The sequence below is a fragment of the Lolium perenne genome, chromosome 1 (genome assembly GCF_019359855.2).
Source record: "Lolium perenne isolate Kyuss_39 chromosome 1, Kyuss_2.0, whole genome shotgun sequence".
Taxonomy (NCBI): domain Eukaryota; kingdom Viridiplantae; phylum Streptophyta; class Magnoliopsida; order Poales; family Poaceae; genus Lolium; species Lolium perenne.
In genome coordinates, this window is record NC_067244.2 from 104257318 (window position 1) to 104278538 (window position 21221).

Below are 21221 nucleotides of genomic sequence, written 5' to 3' on the forward strand. Positions count from 1 at the left end.
GGGACGCTTGCGCAATGCTTCGCAACACTAGAAAGCCACTCTCGATAGGAAAGGTACGCAAAAGAGGCTAGGGCTACAAGTTAGGAGCAAGTTATACCACTTGATGATGGTGGCCGACGATCTTGAACTTGCTATGGTGGAGGTGTCAAGTGAACCGCTTGAATCTTCGGGGTGCCGTCGTCGTTGTCGATGTTGCGGAAGCTTTGTGGTAGCTGAAATGGCACGCAAACCGAAGTCCAAACACAAGGGGGTTAGTACCAAAACGAAAAACGAAGGTTGCTGTCAAAATTTCGGCCAGGCGGAACTTCCGGTCCTGAGGGGCGGAACTTCCGGTCCGGGGGCGGAACTTCCGGTATTTCCAGGCGGAACTTCCGGTCGCAATCAGATCATGGTTTATAGTTGATACCTATAACTCTTTTGGGTTATTTAGGTTCCATGAAAGGAATCATTCAAATAGACTTTAGTTTTGGTATGGTCAATCTCCTTCGGTCTTAGGCCTTCTTGACCTTTATTTGATCTACGGTAATTTCTTCGTCTAACTTCTTTATGCTTGACTTACTTGAGCTTCCGTACTTCTGAGTAAATATTACTCACTTTCTCAAGTTATAGTCCACTTCTTACTTCCTCGAGGTATAAACCTCGGCTTCTGGTCCGACATCCATCTGAAATTAATGTTCAACAATCTTATGAAAATAAGATCGAACTTCCTCTCGGTTCAGACATTCTGCTCCTATTAAGCTTAAAGTATTGAGTCATTGTACATCCAACTCAATCTTTACTCTACCCCTTAGAGTTTTCTTTTGCTCTTCAACTCCTTTTCTTCCAACTATTAGACTTATGATTAGAATATTGGTCTAGGTCTAGCTTATGGTTTGTACTTTTCTAGGTCTTGTGAAGAATATCTGTGGTGTATCCACTCAATTATGGACATCCAATGTGAATCCTTCGTCTAAATGATTATAGGTCCGTGTTATTTGGCTAACAAAGTTTTTTATTTGTTCACAATTTCTTGGTACAAATAATCCAATGGTGGACTACTTGATACCAATTATGGCTATTTGTTATAAAAAATTGGATTCTATTATAGGTTTTGATCAATTGGACGAGACATCTTCTACTCTATCTCGCAGTATTGATCCTATACCAATTGTGGTCTTCTGATATCAACTATGGTCTTCTTATATCTGCTATGGTTTCATAAATCATCTTCCTTCATTCAGGGTTTATTTTGCAGAAAAACCACTAGCTGACACTATGAATATAGTATCCTAAGTGATTTCCCATGCATTCCCTCTTCCATAATGATTATGGTTCTACTTCTACTTCTCCATAATCATAATATTTCTCACCTTCATGCTTCTTATGTACTAAAGTACTCCTCTATTGAGGAAAAGCATGAGTTTCTGATTGGTACTATCTTCAGAGTATTGTGGTTACTTCCCACAACTTTACTTCCTTTTTCTGATGAACCTTCATCTTGTCCTTAAGATCTTCAGAGTTCGTCACTTCCTCACACGAATACCATTACCCTCTGGATCTATAGCATCAAGTAAGAACTTGATATTGCAACATGCATTTGCATATCAAAGTCAAACTTCATGTATGGATCTAGTCAAACAATGAAAACCCAACAAAATCCAAGAAGATTTCAGCTTTGTGCATATAATACACACCATCATAAGCCTGAATGATGAGGACTAAGTCCTTGGATGTGCCCGATCTTCACGGATTTGGATGGGATTCGTGGGGGAGGTGGATGAACACGAAGAACGTGGGTGGATGGCGGGGTGGATCGAAGATACAAACGCAACACACACACACACAACCGGTTGTTCTTCGTTGGCCCGATACACCAACCCAACGGAATTGCAAGAAAAAGACCCACAAGGAGTAGAATCCCTCACAAAAGGTTGGCAATAGCAATCGATAGAGTTCCAAAGAGGAAAAGAGTGCAAATAGATAGAATTGCAAAAGCAAAAGATCCAAAACACTAGAATTCCTAGAATGGAAGAGGTCAATCGCCTAGAAGAGTAGATAACTTCGTAGATTCGTAGATCTAGAAGGGTTTCCCGCGGGAAGGAGCATAACTCATGTTTTCTCTTACATCAAGTCTAAATCTCAGATCTGAGCCAACAAGGCTATTTATAGTAGGTGGGGCGAAGGGGCAAGTTACAACTAAAAGTGCTGTTGTGCTGAAGTTCGATGGGGCGGAAGTTCCGGTCAACTTGGGCGGAAGTTCCGGCCAGGGGCGGAAGTTCCGGTCCTGACAGCGGAAGTTCCGGTCGGGGCGGAAGTTCCGGCCAAGTTCCGGCCTTGTTCCGGAATTGCGCCATTGTCCCGCAGTAACATCCAGGGGCGTTTTCGCCGACTTTCGGAACTTGGGCGGAACTTGGGCGGAAGTTCCGGTGGGCGGAAGTTCCGGTCCCTCGGGGCGGAAGTTCCGGCCTGCTCCACTTCGCTGGGCGCTGGAAGGCATCTGGAGGGCATCTGGGGGGCATCTGGCCGGAAGTTCCGGTCCTGGGGGGCGGAAGTTCCGGCCTGGAAGCTGTAGCTCCATCTTCATCGTTTCCAGCTCTCTCTCCATTGGCTTGGTCTTCATGGCTCGCTTCTTGGTCGATGTACCTGATTGAACATAGGGTATTGGCATGAAGTAGCAAGCCATCCAAAGGGGTGTCAAAGGAGTACGTGGAGAGGAGCGAATTCACCTCTTGGCGTAGTGCTTGGGCTCGAGCTCGTGTCATTGGACCACGAGGAGGGCTTGTCGGTCTTGAGGCGGTGGTGTCCGAAGGCCACCCCGTATCACTGAATATACTAGTTGAGTAAGACATCTCTAAACATCAGGCTCTGATGTGTAGTATATAACACCACATATTATAGGTTTATATCGTGATACTTAGCACATATAGTTGGCATTCTACTATTTGTCTTGACATTTACCTGAATTGCACAATTGCAATGAGATAAACTTGAGACAAAGTGGTCTAGAATAGTGGAAGTTAATCTAGTTTTCTTTGGAAGTACGACTTAACTTTTATTTTATTGAGGATTATCTCACATGATATGTCTGGGTTCTAACATTGCTACTCTAAACACATAACTATTGGAATATAACTCCTATACTTCCAAGTGTTTGTACTTAACATGAGACTATGGTCATGATGTGCTTGGCACACTTCCCATATTTTTGGAACACAGCTCTTGCACTATTTGTTTAGCACTTGGCTTCCTATTGTACTCCTCCTAAATACTTTAGATATTCATCACATAATGATCCTCAGATGAATCATATATGATTAGCAACTCTACTATGTAAGTAGACATATATTATTTCTATCTCTCTTCCTTGCCTCCCATGATTGACTCATCATGGTCTATACTACCTCATATAACTCAGAGTTATCACTTACTATCAATTGTTTCACATGTCTAGATAATTTTAATTACTCATTACTTAACTTGGTCTTCATCTTCTATTAGGATTTCTTAATTATCTTCATCACTTGATTTACTCTTATTACATGTCTGAATAATTCTTACTTAATCATAACTTGTGTTGGTACACATCTTCAATAGGATATCTTCCTTATGGTTGTATCCTCTCTTTGGACTACCATGTATTGTATACCAACTGTAATCTACCCATCTATTGTTTTAAGAACTTATTGATGTGCTACATGTTTAGGATTAGCTAACTAACTTCACTTAGGAAAGATAGGTAAGAAATGTTGACTCAAGTGTGTCAGGATTATTCTCAAGTGAATATCCATCTCAAGTCATAAGAATATTTGGTTTAACTAAGACAGCTTCCTATAGACACTACCAATCCTATAGGTCTCCTTTAAAGGGTTTTAATCCTAGGGTCAAAGCATTTGCTCTGATACCAACTGTGGTGACCCGGCATACCACTGCATGGTGTAGTATGCAAGTCTGATATAACACCAATGAAACACCGTTCCACTAGTATTATATCGCTCAGAGTGGTACAACAGAAACATATGCGGGTCCAAGGTATGTCTATAGAATTACATACAGACTCTGTTACAAAAGATCAGCACCGCCTCCTACTTTACAATGAGGTAAAACTGCAAATAAACTCCAGAAGAACGACTCATGGTCTAAGCCTATCACGAACTCTATTTGTAGAGTATTTAACTAGCTATAGAGGCTATAAATAGATTCTAGCTAAATAGGAGCTAGGTTTAGGGAACTAGTTCCCTTCTATGGCTAAACTAAGTTTTCTCCTTGTGGATGCGGTATCTGTCTCTCTTGACAGGTTCCTGTCTTTTGAGGTAGTTGTTGACTCCTCGGCCTTCGAGTTGCACTGTAGATCCTCCTTTGATGCCTCCATACCTAAGCAGGGGATTTAAGAGTGGGATGAGTACGAGCGTACTCAACAAGTTCATTATAGGAAAGAGGTGTTTAATGCACTAGCTACAGCATTAGACCAGAAAGTCTAATACCAATGCAAGTTTTCATAACCATTTCTTCAAAAGGTTGTTTTTATTCAGAAGAGCTATGTCCGTCAGCCTTCACCGGTTTACTAGAACTTCATGGAGCTCCTTTCCGGCCGCGTTCGCAGTTCCATATCCCGGAACAGGGAGTGACAGGTCACGGTTCTTTACACTCTGCAGAGGTGTGTTGCTTTACCCATAAGAGATCTTAATCCTTGGTGCCAACCGGGCGCGCAACCCGTCCACACTTCCTATGGTGTGAGGCCCGGTATAAGGTCTAGCCAATCATGTTCCTCCGCTACCTCGAACACCCACCCGTTGTTGCATGCGCCGACCCTGGGTCCACGCCGGTCCCATTATTCCTGTAGATTTCAAGGTGGACCCCGACCACGACGACAGTGCTGGGCTCTACCATACACTCCTACGCCGGTAGCTGCAACCCATCATAGACCGCAATACCGTGGGGACTTAAGGCTTCCCCAGCCTACCGCTTGTTCTTCGAGTGACAAGTGTCTGAGACTATGCCGTGGGGACTTAAGGCTTCCCGACCTACCGCTTGCCACCGACAGATACAAGTGTCTACGGTAAAGCGCATCCGTTGATGAACGAGAGGTGGAAACACTTTTGACTACTCCGTCCCACTCCGGATCTTATGGTTAACACGGGTATTACGGCACAAGAATCACTGGCGACATTTGTTGTTTAATCCTAGATGGATATAAACCCTTGCAATGGAACCTCCACCATATCAACACAATCCATGGTTCCATTGCCCACCACATAGTCATATTCATAGTTATGAAAATAGTGGTTTTGGTTTTTATGCAATAGTGATAACCATAGTACTTTGCAAGTAATTTGATAGAAATACTCAAATGACATGAGCAAGTGATGAACTTGCCTTTCTTGACTGCAAGATTATGCAGACAAGGTCTTCGATCTGTGATAACTCCAAATTCTGAAATAGCATCATCGTCCGGTAAGGATGATGTTTAAAAGATTGGCAAGGATGCAATAATGCATAAGAATGAGATGCAATCGCTCTAAGCGTGACCTAACCCTGATGATTTAGGATTAGTGAGTTGTAATGATTGGTTCAGGGTGTGTTGCACTTTTAGAGTGATTCACAAACAAGGTGTTTATTAAGAATTGGTTGCTTGTTATCATAAACAGGTGTTGAAATAAATCATAATAATAACACCAATAGCACATAACAATAACATTTGGTATAATCCTAACATGTATTGAATAGTGGTTGGTTTTAGCACTATATGGCATGGTTAATGATTAATTATCATATACTTCAAAAGAATAACTTTTGAAGAACATGTTCTTTGATAAAGAACAAGTATGATAATTAGGGTTGTGGAGTTCTATGGTTTTCTATGGTTCTAATTGGTTGCTGGAGTAAGTAGTAGATGGATCCCAACAAAGTTGGATTCATCAACACCTAGGGCTTGTAAGGTTAAGATAAACCTAGGTATCCTAAGCAATTCATTATACATGGTTGTTGTCAAGGTTGGTTTATCTTGCTGGTGATAGCTGGCTAGGGTTTATAGGTCCTTATAAGCAGGGTTGATGATGATTCCTTATTTTCTTTAAAAGAATAACTTTTGAAGAACATACTTCTAAATTAATAAGAAGTATTACAATTAAGGTTGAGGTGGTCTAGGTTTTGTTATTGGATTCACTAAGTAAGGAATGGTGGTTTCCTAAATAGGATGTTTAATAATTATCTCACACTAATAGGGTTTACTGTGTATGGGATATGATGTCAATATTAGCATGGTTGCTGATGGAGTTCATCACAATGGTGTGATGCTAAATAGGGATAATTAATGATGATGGCTTTGGTAACTGGATCTAGGGTTTTCACTTGGTTAACCCTACTTGATTATTTAGGTCTGATGAACACATGGGATACCCATATATTAGTGTTAGGTCTTCTACATTTTATGTGGCAAGGCAAGTATTTAGTTGCTACTATGTATCCCTGAATACAAAGTAAGTATTATGATCATAAGTTTCAACCTAGGGTTTAGGTTGGAGGCAAATTAAGGTTCTCATGTAATAATAAAGCTAGGGTTCTAAATGAACCTAGGGTTTAGGATTACACATGAAATGATGAATTCCTGTTTTTCTACCATATGGAACTAGGGTTTTCTAATTACCCTATAATTCTTGGATTAATAACTTCATTATCAAGTTGGAGTTATTAATGAGTTTGAAATAAAAATAATACTGGATTTGACATTTTATTATTTTTAATGAATTTAATAATTAAGGTAATTATTAATTAGGGTTTAAATCTCTCTAATAATGATTTAACAAATAATAAAGAAAATTAGCTTTAATGTTTTCTTTATTTTCTTACTGGTTTTTATTTCATTTTAGAAGGTTTTCCTATTTATTGAATTTTAATTTAATTCGGAATAAAAGAAAAGATTTAATTATTAAGTATAAAACAATTAAATTTTTATTAAAAATAAAAATTTCATATTATATTTTTATTGGGTAGAGTTTCCTTTTCTGTGAATTCTGATGTATCATTTATATTTTTCTGAGCTATATTGAATTTTATATGAATTTGCAAAGTTGCAGTAATTAATGGATTTAAAACTAAAAATGGAAAATCCTAAACACACCCGGTTAATCTACCCATTGATGAGGTCTAAGACCCCGTTTGTGGCCCGATCTTGCGAATTGACCCGGAAACGAAAGGGGAAAAGCGGAAGAACACGAAGAACACGACGAACGCGATGAACACGATGAACACGGGGACACACACACGCACACCAACCCGATACAACGATGCTTACCCTCGTGGCTCGATGGACCACGCCGAATAGAATCACCCACGGAAGAGACCGCGGTAGAATTCCGAGGTGAGAGATACGGTGTTGGAGACGGAATCGGTGAGGGAGAGAGAGTGCACACACTAGAATCTCACTCACAAACTCAATCAACAACAAGGGTGGCCTTGATTACAGAGGGATGATACCCTAGGGAGACATAGCTCAAATCCTATTCTAAGCCAAATCTTGTCTAACCTTACAAATGAGGAGTACACGAGATACATATAGCCAGATTCAAGTCAAGGGCAGTTTGGGGAAAGAGCTAAATAAGTTACAGCCACTCGATTACAATCAACGGTTCAGATCTGAGCTAAAACGCATGCGAGCGGTACCACGGGCGGAGGTACCGGTCGAGGTACCGGAAAATGCATCAAACGAAGCAAAGTATCCAGGGGGCTCGGGCGCGCGAGCGGTACCTCGGCCGGAGGCTCCACCCGAGGTACCGGGGAGCAAATCAGCATGTACTGGGAGGAAAAAGGGCTGAGCGGTACCTCGGGTGGAGCCTCCACCCGGAGGTACCGGTCTCCCCTTCATTCCCGCGCGGCCAAGAAGGAGCCTGGAGGCTCCGGCCCCCCCATGGGTGGAGGCTCCGCCCCCTTCTCTCTTTCTCTCTTCTCTTCTTCTCTTCTTCTCCTCTTCTCTTCTTCTCTTCTTTCTTCTCCTTTGCTCTTCCTTTCTTCTTCTCTTCTTCTCCCTTGCACCAAGTGAGTGGCTCCTCTTCCCTTCCTTGTCGACCCTCGTACCTAATGACACATAACACATATCCATGAGGTAGTATACCATCCAATGTATTGTCGACGTCGAGTGTCGAAAGGAATGAGTTCACCTTCTCATGTATCGCATAGGTTCGGGTTGTCGGTCCACTTGGGGGATTCCGTGGCCATGGTGTAGCGTCGTCGTTAGGCGGGGCTACATCATCTCCCCCCCCTTGGGGAAGAGTCGTCCTCGACTCTTGTTCCTCCTCATCTCCATGGTGTGGCGAGAGGTCCGAGAGGGTGAACGTCTTGCTCACCAAGTAGTTTGGAGTTTGTTTGTCGAAGAAGCGGTCAAAGAAGCACTTGGGGAAAAGCAACTTGCAAATGGAAAGCTTGTGGATGCCAATTTGGTGATCGGCGAACAAGAGGCTCTCAATCAAATACGAAGCATCAAGTCGTTTCTCCAAGAGGCATTTTGCAAAAATGGGAACCAAAAGAGTGTCGATGTATCCAAAATTTGGTGGGGCAAAAGTTTGTGCAAGTAAAGGTTTGCTTTGTAAAGTGTCAAAAATGTGGTGTGTAGCATTGTCCCACACAAATGGAACAATCAAAAGGCAAGTATCGGCGGCAAAATTTGGGGCAAAATTGTTATGTGCAATGGCAAAGTTATGGAGACTTCTAGCTTGGGAAAGTGTGGTTGGCGTGAGCCGAGTATGGGTATCCTCAAGTGTCAAAGAATCCATTGCAATTGCCAAAGATGAAATGAGAAATCCAAAGGAGAGCAACTTTTTGTGAGACATGTGGCACAAGATGCATAAGGTGTCTCTCTCATGTATGACATGGTCCTTGAGATTCTCGGAGTGTATGGTGATATCATCAATACATACAACAACCATTGTGCCAACAAGATGTTTCAAGATATGTTGCATAAGAAGCAAAAGGGGTGACGAGGAATGGCACCAAACCGGAAGCTCGACAAGAAAAATTGGAAACACACGAGGGCGAAGGCGTTTGGGAACATACCCTTTGGCATGAATCCCGCGGGTTAGGTCCTTGATGGGGTAGCTCTCAATTGCGCGTTTCGTGAGCTCATGCTCCGTAGCGGTGGAAGTGGTCGTCCGTTTACCTACACATGGAATAAACAAGACAAAGAGCGTGTGTGCATGGTAGATGAACACATCATCCATCATGATGGTCCAAGTCTTGTGCACATCACCATTAGTGTCAATCAACATAGTATGGAATGCATGGCGATGGTGCAAATGGCAAGTAGGTGCATTCATGGTATGTGGTAACTCATGAGCATCAAAAAGTGAGAAGGCTATGGGGGCCATCTCGTGGACAATGAAATAAGCATTCTTGCATACCAAGCATAAGAAAGAGCAATTGTTCGCAATCTTGGATGCAAGGATCATGGAAGAGTGTAAACATTTGGGGCAAAGCATGCGGAAGCTAATGTCATCCTTGTCATTATCATTGCAAGCAATACATGGTAAAGAGCAAGTGGTCGGCATATTGCAAGCAATGGTGGAAAAATTGAAGCTCTCATAGCATGGCATGTTCATGGTATCACAAGCACTCAATTTCACATGATCAACAATGTTATCAAGCAAAGCATCACATGGGAAAGTGAAAGTAGCATGTGAAGTAGCAAATGGATCATCGAGATCATGCATGCACTCAAAATTCATCATGTCCACTAGTGGGATCATGGCATCATCAACACCTATGTTGTTACCTTTGTAGTCCGACTCATTTGAGGTAGGTGTTGTGGAAGTAGGAGGATCCATGTGGTCGACATGTCCGTCTTGAAGAAAGCATGGTGAGATATCATCATCTTCATGCACCATGTACATCGTCTCCATGAGCGGGAACTCGTCCTCCGTGGAACCTAGTGCAACATAAGAAGACACAAACGAGGGAGAGGTTAATGTGTTAGCAAATGCGATGTCCTCCATGGACCTATCATCTACCTCTCGCAACTCACTCGGTGTATCACTCATGTCCTCCAATTGGAAACACTCAAACTCACATGTGGAGTAGTAGTCACTCAACTCACTATCACTTTCGCTCAAGTGGGCTAGGTGGCTCTCATGCTCACATGGGTTTGGTACCAACTCATCAATGAAGCATAGGGGAGTAGGCTCGACTTTCTCATCTCCATGCGCCTCCTTGGTTGAAGGGAAATTCCCATGCTCAACCATCTCAACTCCATGCGCCTCCATAGGTGAAGGGAGAATCCCATGGTCACCATGCTCAACTCCATCGCCTCCCAAGTCATCCTCAAGCGGTGGCGTCGTGGTGTAGTAGAGAGCTAGGCTCGGATCCACATCAACCTTGAGTTGACTTTGGCGATCTTCATCTTGAAGTGTGGGCGCGATAGGCATCTTGGAGACTTGTGCATTGAGCTCGTCGAAGTAGAGCTTCTTGGCGCTTGGCGTTGTGCATTGCCATGCCACGTGACCCTTGGCCTTGCACACCTCACATAGGAGATTGGGACATTCCCGTGGAGGGTGGCCTTGTTGCTTGCATTTGTAGCATCGGAGTCCATAGGCACGTGACGAGGTAGAGGCCATTGTGGTGGTGGCACAAGAGGTGGAAGTCGCCTTATGAGGAAGGTATGCTCGATGTGCACTTGCTATCCTTGGAGTGGTAGGCACCCTATCATGGTGTTTGTCGCCTTCATGTCGAGGCTCTCGTCTTCGTGCATCATCACCATGGCTTGAGTGGTGTCGTCGAAGACTCGTGGAAGATGTTGGTCGATGGCGATCATGAAGTGGCTTGTGCCGGCGAAGCTCATGTGGTGACGTATGTCGATGACGGTCCTTGCCATGCCTAGATGATGGCTCATGCGACTTGGCATGTTGCTTGTGGCGCCTTGTGGAGCTTGGAGAAGAGTGTCGATGACGATCATGTTGGGGACGCTCTTGATGCTCCATATGATGTACTTGAAGTCGACGATCTTGTGGATAAGCACTCTCATGGTGGTGCCTTGTGGAGCTCGGAGTAGTGTGTCGATGACGCTCATGTTGAGGACGCTCTTGGTGAACCATATGATGGCGCCATCGTGGATGTCCTCCATCTTCATATGTAGCTCCCTTGGCCAAGTATGGATGCGAGGGCGCATCGTCTTTGCTCCATGTGGAGACTAGGTGAGGCTCCGCCGTGGTGTCGATGTCGAAGTCGTGGCGTTGCTCCACCATGTCGTCCATGAGAGGCGAGCCATTGTCGATGTAGAGCTCGTCGATGTCGTCCTCGAGGTGGTTCTCCACCATGTCGTCCGTGTGTGAGGAGCCATTGTCGATGTAGAGCTCCTCGATGTCATCCTCAAGGTGGTGCTCGACCATATCGTCCATGTCGATGATGCTTGGGGAGCTATGGTCGTTGGCGAGCTCCTCGATGTCGGAGATGTCGGCGATGCTCGCGGAGCCATAGTCGGTGTAGAGCTCCTCGCGGTCGGACACGTCGATGATGGTTGTGGAGCCATAGTCGGTGTCGAGCTCCACATGTTCCTCCACATCCGCGGTGCTTGAGGAGGTGTCCTCCTCGAAGTACTCCATGTACTCCTCCGTGTCGTCTCCGTCGCTATACATGTTAGCACGATGGTATCTATATGGTGTATGTTAGTGGAAGAAGACTACCTCGCAATCTTACCGTGGTATGATAAGATCGGGGCGATCCAAAAAAACCGAGAGTTAGAACAATTGTATCGGGTACTCACGCAAAAACACACGCAAAAGCTAGCAAATATGGTGTTAGGTGAGTATGGTGGAAAGCCAAAAGACGAAATCCAAGATCGAGTATGTTGTTAAAAGTGGGTGAGGTCCAAAAATCCAAATGTCAATGTGAAGATCACTATAAACACGGAAAGTATATGGAACGCACACACGAGATGAACGGGGTTAGTGCGACCAAGGAATGAGCGGAAAAGTGTAAGAAGCCCTTAAGCAAGGGTGCTCGGTGTCACACTAACACAAGAAGAGATCAAAGCTTTGGTTGCAAACGAGGAGACAACAAGATTTACACGCGGCCTCTCTTCTCTTATCTCTCTTTTGCTTAAAAGCTTTTTCTCTTTTGTATATGGTGGCACTTGCACTCTTTTGTATCTATGGTGGCACTTTGTACACTTTTGTATGTATGGGTATATGGATGTATGGATGTATGGATGTATGGTGCTACTCGCACTCTTTTTGTATTTTTGGGGCTTTTTCACGCACTATGTTAGCGTTAGCCTCGCTTTTGCTATCTTGCCACACGAGTTTTGCTTAGAAGCTTGACTCCACACTACACACACACCTCACAATCGGGGCCACGTGCAATGTCTCGCAACACTCAATAAGCAATGCTCGATAGGATAGATCGCAAAAGAAGAGGGGTTACAAGGTGGGGAGCAAGTTATACCTAGATGAAAATGTTAGGCGGTGTCGGAACACACAACTTGCGATGAAGGTGGTGATGTCAAGAGTACGGTTGCAAGTCCGGGGTGCCGAGGATGTCGTCGCTTGCTTCGGAGCTGCGGGTTAGTTTCACAAACAAGGCACTCAAACCGTAACAAGCAAACACAAGTTAGCGGAAGAAAAGTCGGGTCAAAGTAGCTTGGCGTCGATGGCGGTGGTATGCCGGTGGTGATATCGGTGAGCTAGCGGCGGTGGTGGTGGTGGTGGGGCAATGACGGTGTTTGCCGGTGGTATGCCGATGGCGGTATCGGTGAGCTTGCGGTGGCGGCGGTGGTGGTGGTTTGCCGCGATGGTGTTTCCCGATGGTTTGGGAGGGTGGCGGTGCTTTCCGGTGATCAAGGGGGGTGGCGGTGCTTGCCGGTGATCAAGGGGGGTGGCGGTGCTTGTCGGCTGCGGATAGGAGTGGTGGTGGTGGGGCAGCGGCGGTGTTTACCGGAGTTGGGGAGGAGCTGCGGTGATAGCCGGCGGTGGAGAGGGTGGTGGTGATGGCCGGCGGTGAGGGGGTAGTGGTGATGGCCGGTGGTGAAGGGTGGAGGTACCGGTGGTGGCCTAGGGCGGGCGGTAGTGCCGGGTGGAGGTACCGGACAGAGGTACCGCTAATTCGTTTGTTTCAGCCGAATTTGTCCAGGGAGCTTGGACGCATGAGCGGTACCACGGGCGGTACCTGGGGTAGAGGCTCCACCCGTGCGTGGCTGGAGGCTCTACCCGGAGGTACCGCTCGTGCCTTCTTCTTCCCTGGCAGCACGCGTGCACACTTCCTCTCTCCTGTTCTTCCCCACAAGCAAGCCAAATCGACCCAAATCTCGAAAATTGATGGAATTGGAGGCTAAGAAGTGGGGGAAATAGTAGATCAACACTAGAGACACCAAATCCATGGACCAAAACCACTCAAAACGCAACAAAATCGCAGATCCATCAAAAGGCAAATTAGGGCTATTTTTTTGGGATTTTTTTGGGAAATTTTTCAGAGATGAAATTGGGTGGGTGGGGGGTCAAATTCGCGGAAACCAAAGGCTGCTGATACCATATGATGCGGTATCTCTGGCTCTGATACCATATGATGAGGTCTAAGACCCCGTTTGTGGCCCGATCTTGCGAATTGACCCGGAAACGAAAGGGGAAAAGCGGAAGAACACGAAGAACACGACGAACGCGATGAACACGATGAACACGGGGACACACACACGCACACCAACCCGATACAACGATGCTTACCCTCGTGGCTCGATGGACCACGCCGAATAGAATCACCCACGGAAGAGACCGCGGTAGAATTCCGAGGTGAGAGATACGGTGTTGGAGACGGAATCGGTGAGGGAGAGAGAGTGCACACACTAGAATCTCACTCACAAACTCAATCAACAACAAGGGTGGCCTTGATTACAGAGGGATGATACCCTAGGGAGACATAGCTCAAATCCTATTCTAAGCCAAATCTTGTCTAACCTTACAAATGAGGAGTACACGAGATACATATAGCCAGATTCAAGTCAAGGGCAGTTTGGGGAAAGAGCTAAATAAGTTACAGCCACTCGATTACAATCAACGGTTCAGATCTGAGCTAAAACGCATGCGAGCGGTACCACGGGCGGAGGTACCGGTCGAGGTACCGGAAAATGCATCAAACGAAGCAAAGTATCCAGGGGGCTCGGGCGCGCGAGCGGTACCTCGGCCGGAGGCTCCACCCGAGGTACCGGGGAGCAAATCAGCATGTACTGGGAGGAAAAAGGGCTGAGCGGTACCTCGGGTGGAGCCTCCACCCGGAGGTACCGGTCTCCCCTTCATTCCCGCGCGGCCAAGAAGGAGCCTGGAGGCTCCGGCCCCCCCATGGGTGGAGGCTCCGCCCCCTTCTCTCTTTCTCTCTTCTCTTCTTCTCTTCTTCTCCTCTTCTCTTCTTCTCTTCTTTCTTCTCCTTTGCTCTTCCTTTCTTCTTCTCTTCTTCTCCCTTGCACCAAGTGAGTGGCTCCTCTTCCCTTCCTTGTCGACCCTCGTACCTAATGACACATAACACATATCCATGAGGTAGTATACCATCCAATGTATTGTCGACGTCGAGTGTCGAAAGGAATGAGTTCACCTTCTCATGTATCGCATAGGTTCGGGTTGTCGGTCCACTTGGGGGATTCCGTGGCCATGGTGTAGCGTCGTCGTTAGGCGGGGCTACATCACCCATCCAGTCACTGACTGGTGGGGCTGCTGCCAGGTCAGCCGCCACGGTGGCCTGACCAAGTCAACACCACGGTGGGGTCTCTGACCACGTCGCCTCGCCGGTCGAACTCCGCCGGTCGGGTCAGCGAACGACGGCGACGATGTTTTAGGCCACGGGAGGATGGCCAATTAGTTCCGCTAGACTCGCCTTGCCGCGCTGAGGACGATGGTGGTCTCGCCGCCAGGAAATGGTCACCGGAGACAGCTCCGGCGAGCGTCCCTGCGGCGGCAAACTCCGGCCAACTATCGGGATTGGGCTACGTTTGATCCTAAGACGCGTAAATAGGTGCATAAGATGCGCAAGATCAACCTGAGGCTGTTGGCGAGCTCGGTGAAGCCTGGGGTAGTCGGAGATGGTGGTGAGGTCGCGATTGCCGGCGATCCCGAGCAGAAGGGGGCTTCAAAATTAGCCCACCACCAAGCTCCCCTGGATGCTTTACTCCGCCAGATTGATGTAAATGTCGAGGCGCACCTCCCCGGCCTCTTCTAGGTTGCTGCAATGGCTCCAATCGTCGGGTTCTTCTCCGACTCCGGCGACAGTTCACGGATGAGTTCGAGAGATAGAGGTGGATTGGGGAGAAATGAAGAGGCTTAAAGGTTCTAGGGTTTCCAGGCGGTGTTGGTGATGCTTTTATAGGGCTTGGCGAGGACGGAATCGTCTTTTCCATCACCGGCGGTGGCTCAGATGCGCCGGCGATGTCGGCAAGGTTCGGTGCACGAATCTGGACGCTTTAGGATATACTCGGACATGGAGAGCATTGTAATTGTTTCTGGGCTAGTCGTTGGCGTCCGCGGTGGTCAGGAATGGCGACGATGACGGAGCTCGCCGCGGTGTCGACCTCTCAGAGGAGAACGAAGACGATGGCTCTCTATTTTTTTTTCTGCTTCTTATCGAATCGGTACAGAGAGTTGGGTTGGCTTTGATTTTGGGCTAGGCCTCGTTGGTGGGCTGCTGCTGGGTTGCTCCACGGCCAGGTAAGGTCTGGTAAGTCCTTTTCTATTTTCTTGTTTTCTATTTCATTTATTTTCTGGTTTCTAATTTTATTGTTTGAATTCAAATTTGAATTCAGGTTATGCTTGCAGGTTCTAAAATATTTGAATCTCCATAAGATTTAATAGTAATGCTTATTGCATAAGTGTTTTGCTCAACGAGTATCTATCGTTTAATTAAATTGGGATTGGTGTGAGAGTTATGCCAAATGGAAAATAAACATGAGTTGGGTGTTTATTTCAATTCCCTTTTTAATTTGGGAACCAGATCTATTTAAATGATTTGAAATTTCTAACATGTGCATGGTGAACACATTATTAGTGTTTGCTAGTACTTAGCATTATTGTTGGTTCACATATATTTGGATTAAGGCTAGGTTTTTAAGATGAATGGTAATGAGGAGGGATTGGACCATGATTTTATGTGAAGAATTATTTCTAAGATATTGTAAGGTTTATCCTATTTCAAGGTTAGCATTATTATCATATTTTAATAGCACAATGAAATATAGGTACTACTCTCATCATTGTTTGGTCTAGTTATAAGGATAATGGTTCCTCACTATATTAATTATAGGGTTTGGCACTAAGGTTTCTTAAGTTCTCTAATTGAGGAACAAATGAAGTAGGGATGTGGTAAGATTCTACTTATGATCACTAAGTGGTTCACAAGTTGGGATTGAGATATAAGCCTAGGGTTTCTTACTAGTGATCTCCCTATAATTTCATGTGGAAAGGGGATCTACTTATACTAGTAGGGTTTAACTTATCCTCACATATCTTCAAAGCATGATCATATATTACATATGATTATCTTGTTCTTAATATCTTTACTTAAAATTCTTAGGGTTTATGATCATTACACAATTTATAATGATCAAGGTTGGACTTCCTAAGGTATCTCTCCTTGAATGGTTTTCTCACTCCCAAGATCAAGTGTTGTCTTGATCAATTAAATATATACCTTCTTTTATAGTTTCTTGAATGGGCATGGTTAGGGTTGTCTCAATTATCTTGAGTATAACACCATAGATTGAGCTTTCTCATTTAAGAATGTTTATTCTAGGGTTTATGGGGTACTCCTAATATCTCCTTAGGTATCTAGGCTAAGGTTTCATTTGTCTAGCTTAATTGGGTTAGTCTCTTCCTCACCTTATCAATTAAGGGGTATGGTATTATTCCATGTGATATTAGGTTATCCCACCACTCCAAGAGAAATGGTTTTCAACCTAATACTTTAATTCAAAGGTTGTCCTTTATTCTTAAATAGGTAAAGCTAAAATTGGTATGAGTGGTCTCTCTCTCATCTAGGAAAGGACTTTTAATACCATCTTAAGATTTGGTTCCATAGATAATGATGTGATCATCAATATCTATGTTCAACATAAAAGGTTCTCTTTCTAGGGATGGTCTTGATTAGTATCCTAAGGTTATGTTCTTAAGATGAGGTTTTGTTTACATGGATGTATATCCAGGGTTTTTTTTTTTTGCAACCAGATGTATATCCAGGGTTTAACTCAAGGTTTGTTATTGCTTCTCTAATAATTAATAGAACTCTCACCTCTCTAGGTTTGATGCTTAATAATTTGGAATAGAGAAGAGTTGTATTCCTTAGTTGGATCTCCTTGTCTTGTTTCCAAGATTAAAGTAGAATGGATATCATAGGGTTTATGATAAGAGCATGGATTAGTTTAAGACATGGAGGAGATGAGTGAAGAATAGTTTCTCCAATTATTGTTACTGGATTTACAATTGAATTGGTGTTCATGTGTTGTGGCAATGATTACCATATTATGATCTGTTATAAGATCAAGTAGTTGATCATTGAGTAAAGTGTTGTTGTGTTGATTATTAGTTCTATTTGATCTAACCCCTTAGATCAAATCATCTCTTCCCAAAACAAAGTTTTGACAAAGTCATATTGAGGTTTATAGCGCTTGACTTGATGAGCTACTTCAATTCCACCAAGGTCAAGTGAAACTTCAGTTACTGTGACTGTTTTACTTTAAAGCGCGAAAATTCCCCAGATTTTCTATGCATGAATGCAATGCACACATCTGTTTCCTCTATTTTTGTAACCCCAATACCTGGGATATTACACGGCATCGGCATCCATCCGGGCAAGATCGGCAGTTAGCCCGTCGGAAGATTCGCTATGGTGACTACTAGAAGATGACGCGGAGGAAGACTCTTCGCTAGACATGAGAATCGACCCAAAAACAGAATCCCCAAGATCCACCCTTGCGCGAAGGTCTACGAGTAAGAGAAAAAGCAAAAGAAAAGAGGAAGTAAATATTCTACCGGCCTAAGATCTGGAAAGCAAGGAAAAGAGGGGTAATAGCGAGTTGAGCCTAACCTGAGGCGATGGAGTTGCTGAGGAAGAAGTTCGCCGGTGGAGCGGCGAGCTCGCAGTGGCCGAGGGAGTCCGGTGACGGAGAGGCGGAGAAGAGCTTGACGAAGCACCAATGCCGCGGCCGCGAGGAAAGCACCGCGAGGATTCTCCGCGCGGCGAAGCTCGGCAAGGACCGGCGGAGCAGCGGCGGAGGTTCGCCGGGCGGCGAAGCTCGGGCGGCGAACGGAAGCGGCGAAGACGCGAGAGGGCGAAGAGCTCTGTGTGCGAGGAGGTTGGAAATGCGAAGAAAGGAAGAAGAAGGAGCGGTTTCCCCTTATAAAGGAAGAGGAGGTAGTGGGCCAAAAACCGCTGGGCCGCGGCGGTTCGCTCCTTGGGCCGCCACGTGGCGCAACGATACACGCGCGGAACACGGAAAGCCACATGGAAGCCACACGGATCCGGAGCGGCAGCCAGGATCCGGTGTGCCGCAGTTATTGCGGGCGCAGAAGCCGAAGGGAAGTGACCCCTGACACTGGCGCGTCAGGTACAGTGCGCATGTCACTGACAGGCACTGTACCCGAGAAATTCTCGACTTCGCCGAGGAGAGGTTTAATGACTAAGATACCGGAGAATAAGATACCGGAAAATACCTTGCAAGGAGAGAAGACGTGAGTCCGGGCAAAGATGCCGGATCCAAGCTAACCACCGGAAAGATTAAACCGGTACCTTAAGATGTGAGAACCTGGCATGGTCTGTTGGATAGAATCCACCAGACTATACCAGCTTCGGAGACTAATGTTGGGGGAATGACCCCCGGTGATGCGGGGTGGCCTTCGGTCACCTCCACACCAAGAACAACAAGTCCCCCAAGTGGACCGATGACACGAGCCCGAGTAAAGGCACTCCATGATGAGGTGAACTCGCTCCTCACCACCCTTGATCTTGGTACACCTTTGGATGGATTGCTACCTCATGCCGACGTGTTATGTGTCATTAGGTACAAGGAGCATCAAGGTTACCAAGAGGAGGATACGCCATGGTCAAAGGGAGGAGAGGAGCAGCTGGACAAGAAGATGGACACGAAGATGGACATGGAGCTGGACAGGAAGTCGCCCGAAGAGCGCAAGGAAGAGAAGACGGACGGCCGGTCCAGAACCCGGTCGACCGGCTCCCTGACCGGATCACCCGGTCTGACCGGCCTCCTGACCGGCCCGCCCGGTCAGCAACCGGGATTCGCGCTCGTGACATCCGGGCGCCATCCAGGGGACTTGGAGCCTCGTCCGGTCTCCGCCCGGTCACAGGCCCGGTCTGAAACCGGCCGGCCCGGTCACAAGCCCGGTTGACCGGCCCTCGACCGGCCTGCCCGGTCACAGCCCGGCCTGACCGGCCTCCGACCGGCCTGCACGACTTAAGTTATATTTTCGGCCCGAACTTACCTTTTCGGCCTGTGATGCCTTGTAAGCCTATAAATACCCCCAGGACGCCCCATTAGCTCTTTAGACTTGTTTTGAACTCAAACCTAAATTTGAGCTTAGTCTCCCTTGGGTATCATCCCTCTGTAATCAAGGCACCTTGGTTGTTGATTTGGAACTTGTTGAGTGAGATTCTAGTACAAGATACTCTCTCTCCCTCACCAAGCTCTTCTTCTCCAATCCCAATCTCTCCCGAGGAATTCTACCGCGTGTCTCTTCCTCGGAGATTCTATTGGCGTGGTCCATCGAGCCACGGAGGTAAGCATCGGGTGTATCGGGGTGTGTGTGTGCGTGAGTCTCGGAGTTCCTCGTGTTCATCGCCGTGTTCTTCGTGTTCCTCGCGTTTTCCCATCTTCCCCCTTGGTTTCGAAGTCAATCCGCGAGATCGGGCCACACACGGGGTCTTAGACCTCATCATATGGTATCAGCAGCTCTTGGTTACCGCGGATTTGACCCCCCACCCACCCGATTTCGTTCCTAGAAAATTTCCAAAAAATCCCCAAAAATAGCCCTAAATTGCCTCTTGACCGATCTGTGATTTGGTTGCGTTTTGAGTGGTTTTGGTCCGTGGATCTGGTGTTGTTGTGCTTGATCTACTATTTCCCCAACTTTTAGCCTCCAATTCCATCGTTTCCCTTCGATTTGGTCGATTTGGCTTGGTTTTCGTGAAGAACAGAGAGAGAAAGCTCATCCCGCGAAATCCGGTTGAGCAGCCGGTCAACCGGGCCCTCGACCGGCCGAGCCGGCCCAAGACCCGGTCAACCGGGCGGCAGCCGGGCAAGCCGGTCCGAACCCGGTCCAACCGGGCCTCCGACCGGGCGACGCAACGCCCCCTTCGACCTCGACATCCGGCGATCTCCACCACCACCACCACCACCACCACCACCACCATCGCAGGTATAACTTGCAGGTCACCTTGTAACCCCTCTTCCTTTTGCGATCTATCCCATCGAGCATTGCTTGTTTAGTGTTGCGAGACATTGCACGTGGCCCCGCATTGTGAGGTGTGTGTGTCGCGTTGAGTAAGGCACCCAAGCAAACACTCGTGTGGCAAGATAGCAAAAGCGAGGCTAACGCTAACATACTGCGTCAAAAAGCCCCAAAAACACAAAAAGAGTGCGAGTAGCACCATACATCCATACATCCATACATCCATACGCCCATATACACAAAAGTGTCCACGTGCCACCAAAGATACAAACGAGTGCAAGTGCCGCCATATACAAAAGAGAAAAAGCTTTTAAGCAAAGAGAGATAGGAGAAGAGAGGCCACGTGTGAATCTTGTTGTCTCTTCCTTTGCAACCAAAGCTTTGGCTCTCCTTGTGTTAGTGTGACACCGAGCACTTATACATACACTTTTCCGCTCACTTTTGGTTGCACTAACCCCATTTATCTCGTGTGTGTGTTCCACATCTTTTTCCGTGTTTATAGTGATCTTCACATTGACATTTGGATTTTTGGACCTCACCCACTTTTAACAACATACTTGATCTTGGATTTGTCTTTTGGCTTTCCACAACACTCGCCTAACACCATATTTGCTAGCTTTTGCGTGTGGTTTTGCGTGTGTTCGATACACTTGATCTTGTTTTCGGTTTGGTGGATTGCCTCAATACTATCTTACCGTGGTAAGAGTGCGAGGTAGTCTCCTTCCACTAACATACACAACATAGTTCTTGTCTTTCCATCATGGATAGGAACGGAGATACCAATAGGGATGAAGAGATCCTCCGCAACACCGAGAGGTTGGCTACTCAACA